At 38.5% G+C, this 23,387-nt stretch overlaps 1 protein-coding gene across 3 annotated transcripts in view; it reads left to right on the top strand.

Moving 5' to 3' along the window:
- The window catches only part of LOC112151794 (neuronal PAS domain-containing protein 3), a 263,302-nt gene that overhangs the window by 97,917 nt on the left and 141,998 nt on the right, over positions 1 to 23,387 (top strand). The gene's annotated exons all lie outside the window — the stretch shown is intronic.

The following is a 23,387-nucleotide window of genomic DNA, read 5'->3' as shown; positions in this document are numbered from 1 at the left end:
GAAATATTAGCTAAACTCCAAAATATCTTCAAAAAAAAAAAAAAAACAATAAATCCAAAAATAGTCCAAAAAACTACCAGAATGCCAATTTTTAAAACTTTAAAACAGTAACTTTTTAACATAATTATGACAAATAAAAAGGCAGGAATATTAAAAATCAACTTAAGCCTTAAACAACTTTAAATATTTTTAGATACCATCGGGTCATTAATAACAATAAAATAAAATGATCTGGAGGGGCGTACATTATTACCCGGAGGGCCGGATCCGGCCCCAGGGCCTTGACTTTGACACATGATTTAGTGGGTTCAGAAAATGGATGGATGGATTTTTTTTTCTCAATGAAATATTTCCAGTTATGTCATTGTGTGTTCAAGCATTTACTGTTGTGTTACTGCTGTGTCAGTAACATGTAAAGCTGGTTGATTTTCTAAACTGGTTCTTCTGGTGGATCTTTGTTGATCTGCAGCTGCTTAAAGTCCACTTTAAAAGCTTGAAAATGTTTTTTTTTCAGTATAATTTAAATTTTTTTACACACTCTCACACATTCTGTCACAAACATCACACATGATCTCACGCATTTACACTCTTCCACACGCACACATTCACACAAACACACTTACTTAATGCACAACCTTTCACGCACACTTACGCGTTCCTGTACACACATGTATTTACACACGTCTCTAGCACAAATGTACACAGATATACTCCTCCTCATGCAGTACATGCACACACTCATGCTGTCAGTGACTTCTCTCCTGGGAGCTGCAATCACAGATGCTCTGCTGATGAGCTGTTCAGTTCGTTAGCACACTCACACACACACACACACACACATTCGCCCTCATTTACACAATGACGCAGGGAAACACACAGTTTGACCATTATGTCTTTATTCAAGGTCGAGCGTCTCACACACACTCGCACTCACTCGGGCGCGCAGACAGGTCCATCTGGGCAGGAAGGGGCAAACGTGTCTGTAAGTCGGCCATGCGGCGGGGGGTGTTGTCCCCAGCTTCGGCTTGTCTGTCAGCTCCTGCCACAGCAACAACCTGCACCGGGGCGCTGAACGTGCACGTGGGGAGGAGGGAAGCGGACGAGAGCGAGCCGGTTAGAACAACAGTGTTTCATAGAAACCGTTTCAATATTTTTGTTAGGGTTTTTTCTCAGGGGTGTCGAACTCAGTCACACAGGGGGTCAAAATCCAAAACACACATTAGGTCAAACGGGATAAACATTTATCAAACACATAAAAAACTAAATTGTTAAAATTTTTAAATTTTGAATATGTAACTTTTTTAACAGAAATATGAATAAAAACAGTCAGGAATATTATTCCAGAATTAATCAACTTAACCCTTCAATAACTTTCAATATTTTATTCTTCATAATAATATATGCTGTCAAAATTATACAAGTTAGAAATAAAGTAAATATTAAAAGAAAAAAACCTTAAAACTTCTTTACTTCTATGTAATTTTATACAAACATTTAACTTATAAATATCCAAAAAGATTTTGCTCTATAAAATGTATCCTGTCACAATTATACAAGATAACATTGGGCCGTTAATAATAATAATAATAATTACCCTGGGCTCATATCTTTGTTTATAAATCATAAAAATTAATTGATATCATTAGAACAATTTAACAATTCATTCTCTTGTTTTTAAGATTATGTTTTTTTTTTTTTTAACTTCTTAAGACATCACTTTTTTGGTTTTATTATCACAGTTGGTATTTTCTTCACTTTTATTTCTCTGTCAGAAAATTAAAACAGGCATGTCAAAGAACAGCCTGGGTCCTAAGTGGTTAAATCACAGAGCTAGCATTTAGCAGCTTCTAATTAGCCGTTTGTTTGTCGGCAGTAACAGAGAGTTTAACATTGAAAAGTGAACCCTGTTCTGTTGAAATTAGTTCGTAGGTTTCTGTTTGCATTAAGAAAAACGGACAGAGACACTTGCTGTCAGTTTAAGCATTTTTAAAAGAGTTATTTATCGAAAATCTCGCTAGCTTGGCTGAGCTGTATTTGTTAGCATCCTGCTTGAACTGTTGCTGTATTTTGCTGCGGTTTGTGGCATTGACAAGTCATGATTTGTTCATGACATGCAGACTTCTAGTGGAGTATGCTTCCAGAATAAGAACAAATTTTATTGGTGATATTTCTGGGAGACAGAATTCAATACAATTCGAGTCATCAACCACAGGATCGGGACAATTTTCGATCAGACATCCCTACTTTTTATCATTTCTTCAGACTTTGAGGCAAAAGGTGACTCCAGAAACATTCAGAGTTCAAACTCCGACGCCAGCGTCTCCTTTGACAGATGATGATGAGCGCTAGAGCTGTGGCAGAAGTTTGGATGTATCTGCTGTAAATCACTTTTGTTCACATCCGTCGCCATGTTTTTGAATGACTTATCGCGTGGGTTGGTTTGTGTTTATTTGCATAAAAATGATCAACTTAAAACAGTGTAACTGGGAAATTCTGTTTTATTTTTTGAGAGAATTCTAGAATTTTGATAAAGTTTTGCTCATTTATGTAATGGAAACACATCTATTGATGTTTTCATGTGAGCATTCTTATGGTCTTTTTAACACTTTAACACTGAACTCCAGTGTTTATGTTCTTTGATTTACAGTGAAGTTTCAACTGTTAACACAATAACTCCAGTAGATTAGGAAGGAGAAAGGCGGCTACTGGAATTATCGTGTTATTGTTAAGAAGTTACAGTATGTTAAAGATTTTGTCTCTAACTGTCACCGCCTCAGGTGTTAAAGGGTTAATTCCTTTGGTTGTGTGTGGAGGGAAATGTGAAGCCAAATAAATGAATCACCTTTTCAGTATCAGGTTTACAGGAAAACCCACTTTTAGGCAGTTTGTCTTTATCTTTTGCTTCCTGTAATTTCCATAGTATAAGACGCACTTAAACGCTTTCATTTAGCATCCTTTGGATTCATTCTGGTTCTGCTCACTGATGTTGATGGGATTTTGAAAAGTAGACGTAGAACAGGGGTGTCAACGTCAATCGCACTGGGGGCCAAAATCCAAAACACACCTTAGGTCGCAGGCCAAACATTATAAACATTTATTGAACACCCTAAAACAACATTTTTAGAACTTGAAAACCATAACTTTTTAACATATTAACATATTTAACATTTTAACGTATTTTTCGGACTATAAGTCGCACCGGAGTATAAGTCGCAGGGGCCAAAAAATGCATAATGAAGAAGAAAAAACCATACATAAGTCGCACTGGAGTATAAGTCGCATTTTTTTCAAGTAATTTATTTTATAAACTGGTTGAAAAAAACGATATTACATCATCCTGGAAGGTAAGTTATAACATTCATAAGTGAATAGAAAACAGGCTGAATATGTGTCAACACATATTCACATATTAGCGTCATGAAAAAAACGAAAAGGTGTAGCATTTATATAACATAACAGTTTTATTTAACTATAGCCTCAAGAACTCATCAACTTTGTATCTTTATTGTAATTAATTGCACACAATCTCACTCCATATCACTAAATCCCTTAAATTCTTTGTCCTCTGTGTCACGTCTGAATAACTAAAGTAAATAAAGTAATTGCAAAGATCACCATAAGAGGGCACTCTAGACTTATGGTCCATATCTCATCTCATTAAAAATTCGTATATGAGTCGCACTGGAGTATAAGTCGCAGGGACATTCAATCTATGAAAAAAACCGCGACTTATAGTCCGGAAAATACAGTAATTATCAACTAGATATATAGCATTACCTGTGATAATGCTAGTGCTCATAGCTGAAAATGCTGAAACTGATAGCTGAAAATGCTGAAGTTGATAGTTGAAAACGGATGTAGTTGAAAAAATAGCTAAACTTTAAAATAGCCTAAAACTGAAAAAAAACCTAAATTACCCAAAACAGCTAGCCTGTAGCAGAAATTTTAGCTAACCTCCAAAATATCCTAAAATAATCTTAGTAAATGCCAAAATAGTCCAAAAAGCTAGCAGGATGCCAATTTTTAAAACTTTAAAACCATTACTTTTTAACATAATTATGAGTAATATAAATGCAGGAATATTATTCCAGAATAAATCAACTTAAACCTTAAATAACTTTCAATATTTTACTCTACATAAAAATATATTTTATCAAAATTATTTAAGTTAGAAATAGGCACAAGTTAACATCGGGCCATTATTAACAAAAAATAAATAAAAAGATCTGGAGGGACGGATCCGGCCCCCGGGCCTTGACTTTGATGTATCATAGAGCAATGGACCTTTGAAAATAGATCATTAATTGGCAATACGTCTTATAATCCAGTTGATTGTTATTTAATGTCAGAGAACCAAAGAGAAGAGAAACATCTTTCTTTAGTGTGCTTTTTTATTTTTATTTTTTTATTTCTAAGTCCATGTCCAAGCTTAATGACGTGTCAGTGACTTGATTATGAGGTCACTCTAAGCATCTCAGAAGTTCGATGTGCTCAACAGTGGACATTGTTTTCGCCTCTCTCTCCTCCCCAGTGAGTGTTTGGGGAGCAGATAAAGCCTCCCGGAGCTGCAGCAGCTGATAACGCAGCACCTTCACACCGTCAGCGAGAGCCTGGTGACAAAGCTTTCAGGCCGAGTTACTTTACATACTCCTGCAGAAGGGCTCAGCGTTTCTCAGACAAACTGAATGAGTTGAAAAGTCTTTGCAGAGCAGCAAATGGAGAAAAACTGCAGCGAGACGGCTGTGAAGCTGCAGCTCAGCCCTCTGAATATGATTCTCCGCGCTCAGACGTATCATGGCGCTCGGCTCTCTTCATGACAAAAACCTCACACAGCTATTGTGAGTGTGGAGGGCCATGAGCTATTGAAGCTAATTGCACGGACAATAACACGGCGGGTGTGCATGCAAATCCACCAGTCCGCCCCAATTTTCTCCATTTGAGCTTTTTTCTCTCATAATTCCGTCCCCTCACTAATTTTCCTCTTAAATCCTTCTTATCCATTCTGGAGCCTTTTGTGCTTCTGTCAAGTGTTTCCTTTTTCCCTGCCTCTCCCCTTTTACTTCCAGCCCTCCCCGAATGATCTACATGCTTTGTATCTGGAGTGTCTCATATGTGAAGGCCAGACCGATTCAGGACCGGTTTATTGAAATAATGCCTTTAATTGCAAACAAAGAAGCTGTTGTGTAGTTTGTGTTTATTTGTGCAAAGGGGGAGGAGTGCTGCAGTGCAACTTCATGTGTCTTTAGATCAGGGTGTCAAGCTCAATCGCACAAGGGGCCAAAATAATAATAAAAAAAAACACCTTAGGTCCCGGGCTGATCAGAATCAACATTTATGAAACACTCTAAAACTACATTTTTAAAACTGTAACTTTTTAACATAATTATAAACTAGATATATAGCATTGCGTGGGATAATGCTAGTGTGAATGCTGTAAGCTGAATTTGGACGCTGAAGATGCTAGATCTGATAACTGAAGATGCTGAAATTGAGAGCTGAAAATGCTGAAGCTGATAGCTGTGTTGAATAAATTTATTATTTCTAACTGCTTTTATCTTTGTACTGTTTCTTTTATTCTGGTTTGGAATGTGCTGAGTCTGAAGAAGTCACCTCCTCACAAAGTGTCTCATGTGCCATTTTGGGAACATTCCAAGTACTATCTTGGGAAAGAAAACCACAGGCGAAGTGCTTGCAGTGACCAAATGACATCCATAGTGACCATAGTTGGCGTTGCTTAGAAATAGCTAAAAAAAAACACTGGTACTAACACCATATTTGTGCAAAACCTAAGACTCACTCCTCCCTTTGTAAGCTAGGGCTTCCCTGAAATTGAATATAAAAGGGTGTCTTTGCAGGCAAGCCTCAGAGCTGCTTTGCAGAGTAGACTGAGTTCTTCTACTGTAAAAGTACTCCTCTGGAGAGAATTTCATTTTAGCCTCTGTCTCGTTCATTTCAAATATTGTGTTCTATTTTCAGGGTTTATTTTAACAAGCTGAAAATGCTGAAGTTGATAGCCAGCTAAAATATTATTTAAATGCCAAACTAGTCTTAAAAAAGTCTCCAAAATACCCTAATTAGCCAAAACAGCTAGCGTGTAAATATTAACTAAATTCCAAAACAGTCTAAAAAATAAAAAAGCATAACTTAGCAAAAAAAGCTAGCTGAAATATTAGCTGAACTCCAAAACAGCCTAAAAAAATCTTAGTAAATGCCAAATAGTCCAAAAAGCTATCAGAAGGCCATTTTTTTAACTTTAAACAGTAGCTTTTTTACATAATTATGAATAATAAAAAGGCAGGAATATTATTCCAGAATAAATCAACTTAAACCTTAAATTACTTTAAATATTTTACTCCCCATCAAAATTATACAAGTAAGTAATGAGCTGAAGATAACATCAGGTCACTAACAATAATAAAATAAAATGATCTGGAGGGCCGGACATAATAACCCGGAGGGCCGGATCCGGCCCCCGGGCCTTGACTTTGACACATACGCTTCAGAACATTTTATCAAGATAGTGTAAAAATGTTTTAATAACACCAAAATGTAAACAAAAACCACAAGTTTTCCTAAACAAAATACCTAATTTATTCATCTACCTTCATCCTCTTCTACGCTCGTCTCTCCCACTGAGCCATCCTTCCTCCTGCTCTGCTGATTCTTCTCACAGAGAGAACGTTTTTATGCTTACAAAAATCAAAATAATCACCATCCATCAATCAATCTTCAAAACCTGCTGAATCCCTTTTGGAGTGATGGGGTTACTGGAGCCTATCCCAGCTACTGTTGGATAGAGGCAGAGTGATACATTTTGGACAGGTTGCCAGTTTCTTTGAGAGCCACACTATCACACACAAACACATCTAGGGGCAAATTTAGACCAACCAATCAACCTATGAAGAAGGATTTTGGACTGTGAGAAGACGTTCCCAGAGAAAACCCACATATGTACAAGCAGAACAGGCACATGAAACACACGCTCAGGACACACACAAAGTAGTCTACTGAAGCATTTACATCCACCCAAAGATACATTCTGACCAGTTGGACATGCAACAAAATAGTTGAACAAGAATTACAAAATCTCTGCTAACTGGTTATATTTGCTAACGCATTGCTGTGTCTCCTCATGTGAAGTCTTCAGATCTCCACTTTCAAAGTTTAACACTTAGTCCAACTGATTTCATGTCTTGTTAAATTGATGTTGAGGCCTTATTCTCTCCCTTAACTTCAGCTCATCACAGTGTGTTAGAAACAGATGAGAAAATAATCTAATCCCTTAATCTTTTATATTTAAAGGAGGCCGTAAACTCCTTCAGACGTCACTGTAGGAGAGCAGAAAGAGAGTGGAGAAAAAAGAGATTGTAAGATCTTAAAATGTCCTTAATGCTAAGAGATAAGTTACGATTGATCAAACCAGATCGATCTGTTTGAGGCAGAATTGAATCAAATCAACCTCTGCCATTGAAAATTTGTTTCTAAGTTATATAAATCAATAATTGATATTGGAAAATACCATTTACATTGAGGTGCAGTCACTTTATTGTACTACAACATAAGAACAAGGAAAACACGTGATATCAGCAAAGAATTATCAATCCATCATTCCAGTTCAATGTGTGGAAACATTGAATTTAGCAGAGACGTGACCATACAGTGTGGTAGAATGTTCTAATATGTTCCCTTTGGATTAATCTGATGTGGAAAAACAACAGTGGACTGAACTTTATCAAACTAAAATGTGAATGGATTTGACATTCGTTCTTGTTTACACTAAAAGACATCCTCTCATTTTTATTCTTATTTTTACTTTTTTCCATTCTTGAAGTCATCCAACTGGGTCACAGAGAGACCGCTAAAGCAGCCTCCATTCAGACGGTGAAGCTCATCGTACTGGGAGAGTAATGATCTCATGAACCCAAACATGGAGATGTGGTTACTGATGCTACTGTAGAGCTCTTTAAAAAACATACATGATCTCTCAACATCATCCATCTCTTCCAGGTGTTGTAATGAGATATACAGTCAATGCTTGTACTTGTACTGATTTTTGCGGTAGCTCCACCAACATGAGCGCTGAGTCCATGAAGACATTTTTGGATAAGCTCTAATGTTCGTTTGATGAGACATCCAGCACAAATTTGATGCGCAAATTAACTTCAATGGGAATGCAGCATTACATTTCTTGACACGCTTTGATCAAGAGTTGCTAAAAGTTTGCAAGGGTAGAAACGTCTTCAGCCTTGACAGCAAGGGCTTAACGGCAAAGTAACACATGTGATCCATTTAGTTCATTAGCTCTTGATAAATTTGCAATTTGGGGATTTTTGACAAGACGAGCAAAAAACTGGAAAGAGTAGATACGTATAGATCAATGTGATTTATCAAACATGAAACAGGCTGGCAGCAGGTCGTAAGTGACACTACTTTACAGAGAAATGTCTTCAGCCGTTGTTGAAGGACGGGATGGAGACGTTAAGAAAGATGATTAAGAGGGCACATTTTCTCTGCTCATGTAAATACTATTTTCTGAAGTGAACATTTGTGAGCAGCTGTATGGTTTCATGCCAAGAAAGAGCACTACAGATGCAACATTTGCTTTGAGGATGTTGATAGAGAAGTACAGAGAAGGTCAGAGAGAGCTCCACTGTGTCTTTGTAGATCTGGAGAAAGCTTATGACAGAGTGCCCAGAGAGGAACTATGGTATTGTATGAGGAAGTCTGGAGTGACAGAGAAGTATGTCCGAGCAGTGCAGGACATGTATGAGGGCTGTAAGACAGTGGTGAGGTGTGCTGTAGGGGTGACAGAGGAGTTCAAGGTGGAGGTGGGATTACATCAGGGATCAGCTCTGAGCCCCTTCCTGTTTGTAATGGTGATGGACAGACTGACTGATGAGGTTAGACAGGAATCACCATGGACTATGATGTTTGCAGATGATATTGTGATTTGTAGTGAGAGCAGGGAACAGGTGGAGGTGGAGTTAGAGAGGTGGAGGTTTGCCCTGGAAAGGAGAGGAATGAAGGTTAGCCGCAGTAAGACCGAGTACACGTGTGTGAATGAGAGGAACCAGAGTGGAAGAGTGAGGTTACAGGGAGAAGAGATAAAGAAGGTGGAGGAGTTTAAGTATTTAGGGTCAACAGTACAGAGTAATGGAGAGTGTGGAAAAGAAGTGAAGAGGAGAGTGCAAGCAGGTTGGAATGGGTGGAGAAAAGTGTCAGGTGTGATGTGTGACAGAAGAGTTTCAGCACAAATGAAAGGAAAGGTGTACAAGACTGTGGTGAGACCAGCCATGTTGTTTGGACTAGAAACAGTGGGACTGAAGAAAAGACAGGAAGCAGAGCTGGAGGTAGCAGAGATGAAGATGCTGAGGTTCTCTTTGGGAGTGACCAGGATGGATAGGATCAGGAATGAATACATCAGAGGGACAGCACATGTTAGAGGTTTTGGAGATAAAGTCAGAGAGGCCAGACTGAGATGGTTTGGACATGTCCAGAGGAGAGACAGTGAATATATTGGTAGAAGGATGCTGAGTCTAGAGCTGCCAGGAAAGAGGTCTAGAGGAAGACCAAAGAGGAGGTTTATGGATGCAGTGAATGAAGACATGAAGGTGGCTGGTGTTAGAGTGGAGGATGCTGAAGACAGGCTTAGATGGAGGAAACTGATTCGCTGTGGCGACCCCTGAAGGGAAAAGCCAAAAGGAAAGAAGAAGAAAATGTAAATACTATTTTCAGAGGACTACTGCATCTCTAGAGTTAAAACTTGTGTGCTTCTGGATGGGACAGATATTACTGATTATTGCTAATATTACTGTTTTCAAAGCTCAAGATGATGTATTTTCTATGTTATTGTACCTTTTATTAATGTTGGTTCTTTGTTTGTTTTTATGGTCTTGTCATTTAAACCTTCATTAAAAGGTCTAAATGATTCATTCATTTAACCTATGAAGCATGTTTTTAGACAGTGGGAAGCCAAAGTTCCTGGAGAAAACATGCAAACTCCGCACAGAAAGGTCCCCACTTGGTGGTTCTGTTTCATGTCCCCCAGCCGGGATTTGAACCAGGGCTTTCTTGCTGTGAGGCAAGAGCGCTAACCACTGTGCCACTGTGCAGCCAAATGACTTAAAACGTATTATTTTATTTACATTCTTACCTTCACTTATATGCCTGATCCGTATACCTCCTCCATCTCCCCTACAAACTCTGCCTCATGGCTACTGCAAACTGGCCCAACTGAGGGTAGCCCTCAACATCAACTCTAACAAATCTTTAATCCTCCTGTAAGATGTTTTTTTCCCACAGCAGTGCAGATAGTGTGACTGTTGTGCGCTTTAATGGTCCAGTGTCTTACTGTAGCGCCCGTGCCACAAAAACAGGGCATGCCTGGGTTATAGATGTAAGATCTTTCCACTCTGGCACTTGTTCTCCTTCTGCATTCTCCATACCCTCATGTACTGTGCACAGTCATTTTTAGAAAATCCCTTCCATATTCTTCTTGAACTGCTTGGGAAATCTATTCACAGTAAATACAACTTTTCACTCTTTACTAAAGATCCTATAAAATGAAAACATGAAAGTACCGTTCTTGTCCTTTCAAACTAGTTCTGGCTTGCACAGAAGGACAATCCTCACTGACAGTAGATCCGCCTTGTCTGAAATGTTTCAGAGTGTTAATTCTGTGGCAGGGCTGCACGGTGGCGCAGTGGTTAGGGCTCTTGCCTCACAGCGAGAAAGCCCTGGTTCGACTCCCGGCTGGGACCTTTCTGTGTGGAGTTTGCATGTTCTCCCCGTGCATGCGTGGGTTTTCACCGGGGACTCCGGCTTCCTCCCACCGTCCAAAAACATGCTTCATAGGTTCATTGGTGACTCTAAATTGCCACTAGGTGTGACTGTGAGAGTGGATGGGTGTGATTGAGGCCCTGAGACAGACTGTCGACCTGTCCAGGGTGAACCCCGCCTTCGCCCATCAGTAGCTGGGATAGGCTCCGGCACCCCGCGACCCCGGAAGGGACAAAGCGGTCAGGAAAATTATTGAATGAATAATTCTATGGCCAAACAGCCAAGGCCGAGTAATGCTTGTTTGGGTGAGGAACAACTTACTCCCCCAAGTGAAGGACTTTGAACATCCTAGTTTTCTTCATATATGTTCTACATCATGAAAAAAATGCTGTTAGGAACATGCTATAAAACACCAAAACCACAGTTTCTGTGGAGAAGGTAAGATGAAGTGAGGAGATTTCACTCCGTAAGATCTTGCTTTGGCTTTCTTAAGTTGCTGCAATTGCGTATAATTTTTGGATGGAAATTTTTTACAAACTGTGTTTATTAGTTGCTGAAGCTCGCTGGAATAAAACAATTATTTGTAAATATTTATTTTCAAAAATATTTACCTGATTCTCAATATGTGGTACTTTCCTGGGTAAAGTCTCACATGAACCAGGCATGGGTGGACCAAAGACCAAGTCTCCAGGATCATTTTTAAAGGAATTTCTTCTTCTTAAATTCCTAAATTTTCAGTAATTTTCAAGGATGTTTTAGGCTCTTCTTATGTTTTTATTTTCCCTTTTCTTACATAAACAACAGTTGAAAATAATTTAGTGTATGATGTTTTGATCTCTCTTTTATAAGAAATACTTTTTATTGGGTATATTATGGTGGGTAAATATTACCCAGCAAAAGTGCAGGTGTAAATTTTTGTAGTAAAAGTGTTGTAGGGTTAAAGAAGAACTCTCCTGTGGTTTGTCAGAGACGACCTTCAGCTTGACCTTCAAACTTTTTGACTGACTGTTAAGGTTCTGAATGAAAGAAGCCATTTTCCAGCTAATTGTACTGATAAAGAGACACTTGATGGCAGAACATTAAAAGTAAAAGGGACGAAGTTGAAAAGTGAGAGTAGATAAAAAAAAACTAAAAAGTAAAAAAAAAAAAGTCGTCCATTTAAAACGATGAAAGAAAAGGCAGGAAACAATCAGAACAGTTAAGTGAAGCTTGACAGAATTCAAAGACTGAAATGAATGAGTTACAGGCATGGGGGGGGTGGATAGTCGACGTGTAGCATCAGGGGGGTGGGGGGGTGGAACAGAGGCAAAGATGGGAGGCTGATGTGAGGAAAGAGGGACTCGCTGACTGTCCGCTGGCTGATGGCCACACAGGAACTGAGAGAGTTTGAAGGTTAAAGGAGGACAAATAGAAATAAAAAAAAGAAATTAAGAAATGAGACATGGAGAGGAAGACGAAGAGAAAGAAGAACAGACTGCAAAGAGAGGGAGAATGGAAAACAGCATGGAAATGATCAAGACATGAAGAAAGATTCAAATGAGGTGTCTCCAAGGATGCAGCAGCTTTTCCTCGATTAACGCCTTCTACGGTATGTGTGTGGGGGGGGTGTAGGCTTGTAGGCGTTTGTCCGCGCTCCTGCCAGCTCTTTAACGAGGGACTGCTGCTAATTTCAGAGCTAATACCGAACTGTTCCACTCCACTGTGTTCGCGGGGAGGGTGTGTTGTGATGGAGGACTGGAGATCACGTATAGAGGGATGTATGGGGAAGGGAAAGGAGAATGGGAAAGGACATACGAGAAGAAGAATGAAAGCATTAAAAGCAGGACTGCAGAGGAACGGAGTGATGGACAGAAGAATGAAAGAGCGTTGACAGTTTTTCTTTTTTTAAGGCCCAATTTCTAAACACTTGAAATGCTTTGAGTTATAGAGATTATACTGAGTTTTAAGTTTGTCTAACCTCAGTACTACACACCTTCAAACTAGCATCTCTGTCTGTGAAAAATAAACTGCATCCACTGCTGCCTGCCTTATATGTTTGTGTTCTTCTCATGGAAAACACTTTACTGTTTCCAAGCAGCAAAGCAGAAACACTTACAGATTTCACCAAATGAATACCGAGACGATGAACCGTGCTGTGTGTTGCTGTGCTGCCCTCCGGTGGCCTTTTGGGATAGTCACAGACTAAAGTTTCCTGACATTTGGGAGAAACATTTAAAATCAACTTGCATTGGAGCAAAAGCCGCTGTCATATTAATAAACATAGAAAACTTGGCTTTGACCTTTGTTCATTTGCAGTAAAATATTCAACTCGGGGAGCTGGAAAACCACAAATTGTAAAGAAAAGTCAAGGATATAGCCATGATAAAGCTCTGAAATCAATACTGAAATGGTCAAGGATTATGGGAACTTTTTATATTACATTAAGAATTTAAAACTGACCAAAGACTTTACAAAAATCTGAGTTAAAATAGATCAAAGCAAGAAGTTCAAATGTGTTGAAATAAATAGATTTTAGACCAAGCAACTTAAACTGTAAATGCAGAGTGAGAGTTATTATTAATAATAGCAATACCGGTGTGTTCACGGCATGGAGAAAAAACATCAAAGTGAGCCCAGAAAACCTTATAAGTAACAAACAAAACCACAAAGCACCGATGTCCAGATTTAACCTGAATCACAGTCCATGAAAGCCTTAGTCACTTGGACGGTGGGTTGCTGGTCGTGGAGAGCCGTAGAGAGGAGGGGCTTAAGGAGAGCGCAATTGTGTTTTGGAGTTTGGCCACATTAAGGAATGTGATGAAAATGGAACGTACCATTGTTGTGCATTGTGTCCATTCAGTCAGTGGTCTTCACACACCAGACAAGCAGAGAGCGGCGAGGAGGGGATTCTTCTTCTTTTGTTTTTCTACTGCTTACTAGCGCATGTCCGCCCCCTACAGTGAGATGAGGCTTGATGTGAAATGTCTAACGGTACAAATCCATCAATTCAATAACTTGTGTAGCAACACGTAAGAGTTGTAAATATGGAAGCCCAAAACAAGCCTTTACGTGACATTTCATTGGAAATAGTCCCTTAAATTTGAGTGATGTGGCCATGTAATGCTGCATTCATACCAGCCATGCAGGGTGCGTTCAGGAACACGCAATACGCGGTTTCAAGAAGGCGCGACAGCTCGTGGTGTTCACACTGGACAAGCAGGGAGCTTCTTTTGTTTTTCAACTGCTTACTAGCGCATGTCCGCCACCTACAGTGGGATGAAGCAATGTCTACGCGGTGCAAATCTTGCTCCAGGCTTTTCTTTCGCAGCTCTGTTTCCTATAAATGTGCGTCTTTGGCACAAACCACAATTGTCAGTTTCTCCTTCATGATCATGCTTACAACGATTGGCACTTCCGGGTTATGAAAAGGATGCTACCAACAGGTCACAATCAAATCCAAGTCCCTGATAGGTCACACTTCAGAATTACCATGATTTAGTTTAACGAGTTGAATTTCCAGCACGCGATCAACGAACCCACGTTTTGAAAGTAGAGTCTGCAACAGAGCTTAAAAACTTGCGTAGCAATGCGTGAAGACGAGTTCTTGAAGGTGGAAGCCCGAAACGAGGGTTTACGTGCGCTTATGTAAACTTTTAATTGGAAGTGGCTGCCTAAATACAAGTCGACACAACCATTATAAACATATGTTGAATGTATCAGGAGTTTGTAGGATGTCAACACAAACTACAACCTGATTGTCTAATTTCTTAATTTTGAACAGGCAGGCGGCACTAGGGCTGGGTTAATAAAATCAATTAATTGGAATCGATTTAAGCTTAATAGATCAATAATCGATTCATTAAAGCTATAAATCATTTTTTTACCACATAAAAATAAAGTCTGCTTGCTTAATGCTAACGTTTAATGAAATTTCCCACTAATGCTAGCGGTCAGTCGACCTAAACATACATTACATCTTTATAAACACAGTTATGGACTTTCCAAACTCTTTTAAGGAAACATTTTTAAAGTTTTTAATTGTTTTTTCCTCATACTTTCTTCTTCTTCTGGAATAAGGTGTAATGCTAAAGCGAGATCGCCACCTAGTGGCCAAACTGAAATGTCCTCCAGGAGAAGCAGAACCATGTTTACAAAGTTAATGTTAACATTAAGGTCGGTAAGGATCTTTACCTAGTCTACAACTTTAAAATTTAATGTGGGTCAACTGCGTGTCCTGTACAGGTTTGCCCATTTTCACCCCCGACAGCCCGTATCCACTCGTATCCACCCGTAAGGGCAGCAGTGACTAAGACTTAAAGCCCTGAGGATGGAGGAGCTCCACTCCCACAAGAGCTTTACTCTGATTTAAAAAAAACAAACTACTAACATGCTTAAAAGGTTCTTGCAAAGACGCTTCCACTTGAAAGTAAGAGTTCTACTTTTTAGAAACTTCAGAGAAAAATTACCCAAAACAAATTGCATTCTGCTGAAAGTCCTATTTTTTTTCTTTTCCTTAAATGGTGGAATAATGTGGACATTTAGCCAGTAGTTAGACGGTCGGGTTTTCAAGGGGTTTCCTTAGAGGCTCAGGTAGAGACAAATGTTAAAAATCAATTACCCAGCAGTCTTAGAGCCAGAGCAGAGGCTGTTGTAGTTTTCTGTTTTAATCAAATGGCTACACCGCCTCTCAGGGTGACTTCTGTGATGGAATGTGCCGGCTGGACTTTTAATTTCAACCACATTTACACACCATCAGCACAGGAACAAAAACATGGAAGTTTCTTTAAAATTGGAGCAAAAAGTGGGAACAAAGGAATTTTGCTGGGATGAGATGTTAGACGGGTCAGCATCTGACTGATATGATTATTTTTATGGTTGACAATAAACTGTTATTGTCTATATTTATGTCAAAGTTCCTCTTTTGTAATTATCGTATTTTTGGAATATTCTCATTATTTAAAATATTGATTGTTGAGCATTTTTATCATCATATTTTGACGTGTTTTGCTAAAAAAAAAACAAAAAAAAACGTGACAGAGTGTCAGAGGATTCACAGGAAGCTTTAAAAAATATTTCAATCCGTCTTCAGACTGGTCCACTAAAACAACACGCTCAGATTAACAGTTTCTCTTCCACCTAAAAATAATTACTTTATTCATCTCACATTTTTCTACAATGCTATAAGAATAAAAAATAATCGCCTTTTAATCTTTTTTTGTTGTTGCAGAAAATAATTTATTTATTTATTTTTTTTTGCACGCCACTTTTCTACTCCAAAAACGTTCTTTTTAATGATAAAACTTATAATAATCGCACGCAAATGTAGGTGATTGATTAAAAAATACTATGTTGGTAAAAATTTATATCATTGATATAGGCATTCTTATGTATTTGATTACAGTGTTTTGGGGAAGAAACTATAAAAAAATTATACTTTTTTGTTGTTTATTTGATCTCCCGAAACAGTTGGGTTTATTTGTTTTTAGGAGAAAATAAATAAACATCTTTAGTTATTTGCAGCAACCAAAGCATGTAGTGGTGGAGAAACTACTGCAATTATTGTGTTAGCGGTTGAAAAGCTACGATATGTTTAAGATTTTGTGTTTACAGATGCTCACTCTGATTTTTTTTCTGAACCTCAGTTTTGTTCTCTTGTATCTTTGTTTGTCTGCGCGTTTGCTCTCACCTCATCTATCTCACTTGTTGCACTAGTCCTGGCCTCCTCACACACACACACACACACATACAGAAATCCAGGCGTCATCGCCATGGCGATGTCAGCAGAAGTGGGTAAATGCTCTGCCCTCCGTTCCCATCTCCATGGAAGCGGTCCTCCAGCTCCTGAAGGAGTCTTTTGTCTGAGAACGAGTCGGATCGGTCTCCTCCTCTGAAGCCGCGGGTCACCTGATCGAGAGATTCGATGTAAAGTGAAAGGAACAAGAATAAAGTGTGTGTCAGATGTCAGAGCCAGGTGTTCAAGTGAGGTTAAAAGGAGGAGATGAAGATCTCATCTTTCACTGCTTTCTTTCCTAATTCCTGTCCATTTCTTACTCCACGCAGAGAAAGTCCTTTTGTGCTGGAAAAAAATCCTCTTTCACCTTCAGTTAATTTGACTTCTTTATTGATGCTTGTAGCGTGTACAACGTGTGTACAATTAATTAATTAATTGTTTTCTGGACTAGAGGTTCGTCTCAAGGAGGAGTAAGTGAATGTTAAAGAACCACAAGACTCAGTTTGACTGCAACCAGTGAGTGTATTCACAGTGACCCAAAAATATAATAGTAGCAGGAATATAAATATGTACAATGTCCTTTAAGTGATGAATGGTTTCCTTCACAGAGGAAGTAAATAAATAAATAAATAACCAAGTCCAGATGTCTCCAGCAACAGGAGTCAGTTCGTAGAAAGGAAGTTCCGTGTAGAGTCTGATCTTTAGTTTTGTTTGTTTGTTTGTTTTTCTCCTACCGCTCTGTGGGAGTGGTGGCAGGTTCTTTCGCTTCCAAGCAGCTCGCCATCGCAGACAGACTCCGGAAAAACCCCGTGTAAAGGGACCTGGCCTGTATGGACAGGACCATTAGAAAATACAGCATGATTCTTCTTATCAAAAAGAAAAGTTAATTCATTGTTTTACATGTTCCAACAGAATATAAATCTCAAAAATTACTGAGTGGACATTACAGTTGTTAAACAATTCATAATCCTTAGAATCTAGATTCATTTCATATTAATTTCATTTTCATTTCATTTGAAACACAATTCAAATTCATGTCAAATTCACTCCAAATGCAATTCAAATTCATCTCAAATTCATGTACATGATAAATAATTTCTTTTCAGAGTACTCAATTCAAAATTAAAGAAAATAGACAACGCTACAAAACAACGAACAAGACACAATTGAGATCAGCTGATGCCCGCACCAGCTGACGCAATTGTAAACACTCACCAGCTGATTATCCAAACAACCCTCGAGCTCAGCCACGGCGTTTCAGCTGGTGCCGGTTGAATGGATGATCTTTCTTTTGTTTTAGAAAAGGTGCGCGGTTTCCTAAGAGAAAGGTTGTGTGTTTTAACCGCCAAATAAAAACACAGAATTTCCGACGTTTCCCATTTACCTGCCGGTAACGCAGCTCCGCTCAGCTCTCGCTTCCGTGTGTACGTGTGTATCACTACCGGATGTACACGTCATCACGTGAATGGCCGCGGTATTTATGTGCGAGCCGGCAAGCGTTAAAGTGACAGCAGCCGCGCAAAACCACAGCGGGGTTACAATGCTGCATTTTACTTTTTTACTGAACCCTAAAGTTAAACTTTTTAACACACCGCATTTAAATAAAAGGGGTTTAACACAGAATCAAAGAGCTTGTGGGATTCGTTTTTTTAACTCATTTTAATCAGTGTCCTTACTCAATCGGTATTATGTGAATAATGAGTTTTTAAGGTTGATCATATATTTAAGAAAAATATTCTAAAATTGTATTCAGCTTAGACGTAATCTAGATAATCTAAATCAGGGATGTCAAACTCAGTTCCACAGGAGACCAAAATCCAAAACACACCCTAGGTGGCAGTCTGAACAGGATAAACATTCATTGAACACTCTAAAACTACATTTTTAAAACTTTAAAACCTTAACTTTTTAACATAATTATGAACTAAATATATAGCATTGCCTGCAATAATTCTAGCGTGAATGCTGTATGATGAATTTGGCTGCTAAAGATGCTAGCTAAAAACGCTGAAGCTGATAGCCTGCTAAAAATTAACCTAAAAAAATGTTTTTTAAATACTTTGCCAAAACAGTTGGCGTGTAAACATTAGCATAACTCCAAAACAGCTTCAAAAAATTTATAAAGAAAAAAACCTAAATTAGCTAAAACAGTTACCATGTAGCTGAAATATTAACTAAACTCTAAAACAGCCTAAAAAATCTCAGTAAATGCCAAAATAGTCCAAAAAGCTAGTAGAATGTCCATTTTTAGTACTTTTTTAGAAACTTTTTGCTATAACTATGAATAACAAAAAAGGCAGGAATATTATTCCAGAATAAATCAACTTAAACCCTAAATAACTTTCAATATTTTACTCTCCATAAAAAAATATTGTGACAGTCAAAGCTTGAAGCTACAAACATTTCAGGCGTTTGACAGTCCATGATGTTCATGCATGAACATGCTTCCATTAGCCAAATTTATTATTCCAAATATACTATATGTTTAAATATATTTATATTAATCTGATCCAGTTCACATACTGTAAATGTATCAGTGAAATAATGAGATTGTTAATATCATCCAGTGTTACATAGATTCTCTAAAGGAGAAGTTCTAACAAAAATGTTCAGATAATTAACATCGTAAACATTGTTCTGCTTCTCCTGGAGGACGTTTCAGTTTGACCACTAGGTGGAGATCACGCTTTAGCATTACACCTTATTCCAGAAGAAGAAGAAAGTATGAGGAAAAAACAATGTTTTAGACAACAAATAGTTACTTTAAAAAAATATTTCCTTAAAATATTTTGGAAAAATTAATGCCTGAAAAGATGTTCATTTAGTCAGCATTTATGTTTATGTTAGCATTAGCTGTCCTATTCCATTAAATGTTAGCATCAATCTAGCAGACTTTAGCTTTATGTGCTAAATCGATTTACATTTATAAATTGATTATTGATCTATTAAGATTAAATTGATTCAAATTTATTAATCGATTTTATTAACCCAGCTTTAGTAGAAACTTGCATAGTGAACAGAAGAGTTTTTAACGCTGAAGCCTGAAATACACGTGTTAGAAGTGGCTGATTTTGGCTCCACCCAGCAACATCACATCCTGGGGGGTGTTTTTGGAGCTGATTGATCTGCCGACAGACCTGGGTCTTCCTGGACCCGTCTGTGTTCATGCTCTGAAAATCCTCTCAAACACAAACAGCTGTTTGGCTGATTTTTGCTTTTCCACCTCACTTCCCTGGATGACACGTGCAGATGTGCCATGGCAGGCGCTTTAAAACATGTCAAGTCACCCACCGGAACCCCCAGCTCAGTTTCATGAAACCCAGCCATAAACCCTCTCCTGGGGGGTTTACCTGCTCCGTGGTGACATGACCAGCATGGCACCAATGAGTGCTTCTTTAGAATGTGCAAAAAAAAAAAAAAAACAACTTTATAGCTTTTCACATTTGAAACAACGCTGAACAAATGAGTCCTTCCAGACACTTTCAGTTTCACTGTGCTTTTGATTTATTTACTGACGTCCAACAAATGCACCCAAACCAGAAGTGGGATGTTCACACATGTTGGAGATGGGAGTTCAGCTGGATTCAGATTACTGCAGGCTCATTCCAGGACAGCAGCTGATTAGGAAGTTCCAGTGATGTTCCAGAGAGAGCTCCACCGGGTCCTGTTTCAGGATGCCGGTTCTCTGACTCAAATAACATTATTATTACCTTCATCAATGGGTTTGAAGCCGCGGTTCTTTACGCAGTAGAGTGCTGCCGGCCGCTGGGGGTTCTGGGATGAAGCGAGGGCCCACAGCTGTAGCCCGTCTGTAGACGACCAGCTGGAAGCTGACAGGCTACACCCAGAGGACATGGTCTGCTCCTCCAGATGAACTGCTGCCGTTCCCCTCACTCTGATGCATTCCTGGGGAGTAAATGGAAGAGAATTAGAGGCGGGATGCTTGTTTCAGACGAAAGCGCCACCAAATGGTCAATCACTTGAGCTGCACGATTTTTTTCCCCAATTTTTTTATATCAAACCGAAACAGATTGAGTTTCTTAAGGGCAGGGGTGTCGAACTCAATCGCACAAGGGGCCAAAATCCAGAACACACCCTAGGTCGTGGACCGAACAAGATAAACATTTATTGAAAACTACATTCTTAAAACTTTAAAACTGTAACTTTTTAACATAATTATGAACCAGATATATAGCATTACCTGCTATAATGCTAGTGTGAATGCTGTAAGCTGAATTTGGCTGCTGAAGATGTTAGAGCTGATAGTTGACGATGCTGAAATTGATAGCTAAAAACACTAAAGCTAATAGCTGAAATAACTGAAGCTAATAGCTGAACAAATGCTGAAGCTGATAGCAGAAAAAAACGCTGAATCTAATCTTAGACTAAGCTATTAGCTAAATGCCAAATCAGCCTAAAAAAAATAAAAAAAAAACGTAGGTTAGCCAAAACAGCTAGCATGTAGCTGAAAAAATAGCCAAACTTCAAAATAGCCTAAAAAACTGAAAAAAGCCTAAATTAGCCAACATAGCTAGAATGAAATATTAAACCCAAAAATAGCCTAAAAAATCTTAGTAAATGCCAAAATAGTCCAAAAAGCTAGCCAAATGCCATTTTTTTTACTCTAAAACAGTAACTTTTTAACATAATCATGAATAATAAAAAGGCAGGAATATTATTCCTGAATAAATCAACTTAAACCTTAAATAACTTTCAATATTTTACCCTCCATAAAAATATATTTTTTCAAAATTCTACAAGTTAGAAATAAGCTCGAGATAACATCGGGCCATCAATAACAATAAAATAAAATGATCTAGAGGGCGGGATCCGGCCCCCGGGCCTTTACTCTGACACGTGCATTAGGGTATATTAGCCCATTCACACTTCTTCCATTATTTGTGATGAAGGCACACACAGACAGAAGGCAGCTAAAACACCTTTTGATTTAAATCATTTCAACATCTCCATTTTCTTGTTTGCAGCAATGTTCCAATCTCTCTGTTTCAACAACCATAGTCACAAATATTCCTAAAAACTTTGCAGGTTCATAACTGTAATTCTTCAGAAAAGTCATCTGAAGCTGCAGCAGCGACTGTGGTGCAAAAGAAAAAGCAGAACTTCATTCTGTCCACAATTTGCTCTAAACATTAACATTATCAATGCCTCTCTTTCTGTTGTTGTCCGTCCTGCATCCCATAAACCAATCTGATTTGTGCAGAAATTTCAAGCTGCTCCTGTCAGGAGGAAAACAGCCCTGAAAAAACCTGTCCTCAGAAAACACCAGGAACTTTCAAATTACAGACGGTAGTCAGGAGGCAAACTTAAGTGAATACACATATTTCACAAAGGAAGCTGAAAGTGTGGCATAGATGGAGTTTTGTTTTCAATCTTACATTTGTTCTTCACCAGAAATTAATGACAAACTGAATGAAATGATATTCTTGGCCAGATGACGGCCATTTTTCAATTCTAGCCCAAAACAGTCCCTCCTCCTCTAATGTGTTTGTCCGCTCTCCTTCATCTCTCTCCTCTCTCTCACACCCTCCTCTTCCCTCATCCCTTTTTTTTGTAAAAATTAATCACCTGCCTCTGGTGTGAGTGTGTGTGTGTTAGCGTGTGTGTGTGTGCGCATGGCCGGCAGCAGCAAGCCCACAGAGGATTTTAGCAGCTGATTTATTGCAATCTTAATTCATAATGGCGTCCAATGATGATGAGAAGCTGCAGGAAAGAGTGTTTGTCACTGTTGTTGTTCAGGGGTGAGAGAGAGGATAAACAGAGCAGCACTTTGATATAAAGTAATAGAGTGGAAAGTCATGGAGGAGATGGAATAGAGAGAGGCTACAGCAGGAACAAGTCTGAACGCTGGAGCTTCATCTACTTTTAAATCACTTAGTCTGTTTTCTGAGGTGTTCCTCACAACGGGGAATCCGTGCCGATCCGAGCCGGATCACCGCTGTTCTGCTGGTTTGACCTCAGCCTGATTTCACTCTAGAACGGGACAACCACAACACAGACCAATGGGCATTTGTGGCCCATAAGACTATTTAATCTGGCCCGCCAAACTGAGTTAATTAATCTTTTATTTTCCCTGTCATTTTTGTTTCTTTCCATAGATGGCGCACTACAAATACATTGATCTTTGTTTAGGTGTAAGTTATTCTGCATTCAAGTGATGTTAGAAGATTTGTTGTTTTTCTGACATTCATGTGTGTTGTCGTTTTTCCACTTATTCCGACACCACATGAATGCAGAATTTGTCTGGCGCCGGGTTCATACCGTACTATGGCTGCCATGATTAGTCGACTAATCGACTATAAAAATAGTCTACGACTAATTTAACAGTCGATTAGTCGTTACTTTATATTATAAGGAGGTTGTGTTTAGTTAGGGGCCTTTTTTTATTGTCAAAATGTAGCCCATACAAAGAAACATACAAGACATTCCAAGTAATGAGTCAATTTTGAGAATGACAATAATGAATTTGAACTTGCCAGGGGCAATACAAGAAAGGAAAAATAAATAATGAAGAAAATTAAGATGCCAAACAAGACCGGACTTCGACAGCTTTTGTATTGGTACAGGATTCGGTATTTTTAATATACGAAACAATTTCTTTGTGAAAAACATACAACAGTGTTTTTTTGCTAGCATAGTTAGATTTATTTATATAATATTCACCCATAATTATCAATAAATTAAGCAAATATATTTTTTCAGAATTAACTTTTTCTTGCACAAAATACACAGTGAAAAGGGTAGATGCTCACAATGCATTGCGGTCGAACAACTGAGAACAAAAAACATGTTTAAATGTAGTTTTGGAATAAACTATCCACATTTATCAGAACAGTGGAATCATAAATAAACGTCATGGAATGTTCGTATGTTCGTAAAT

This window comes from Oryzias melastigma, linkage group LG22, assembly GCF_002922805.2.
Source record: "Oryzias melastigma strain HK-1 linkage group LG22, ASM292280v2, whole genome shotgun sequence".
Taxonomy (NCBI): domain Eukaryota; kingdom Metazoa; phylum Chordata; class Actinopteri; order Beloniformes; family Adrianichthyidae; genus Oryzias; species Oryzias melastigma.
This window is presented reverse-complemented; position numbering and strand designations above follow the sequence as displayed.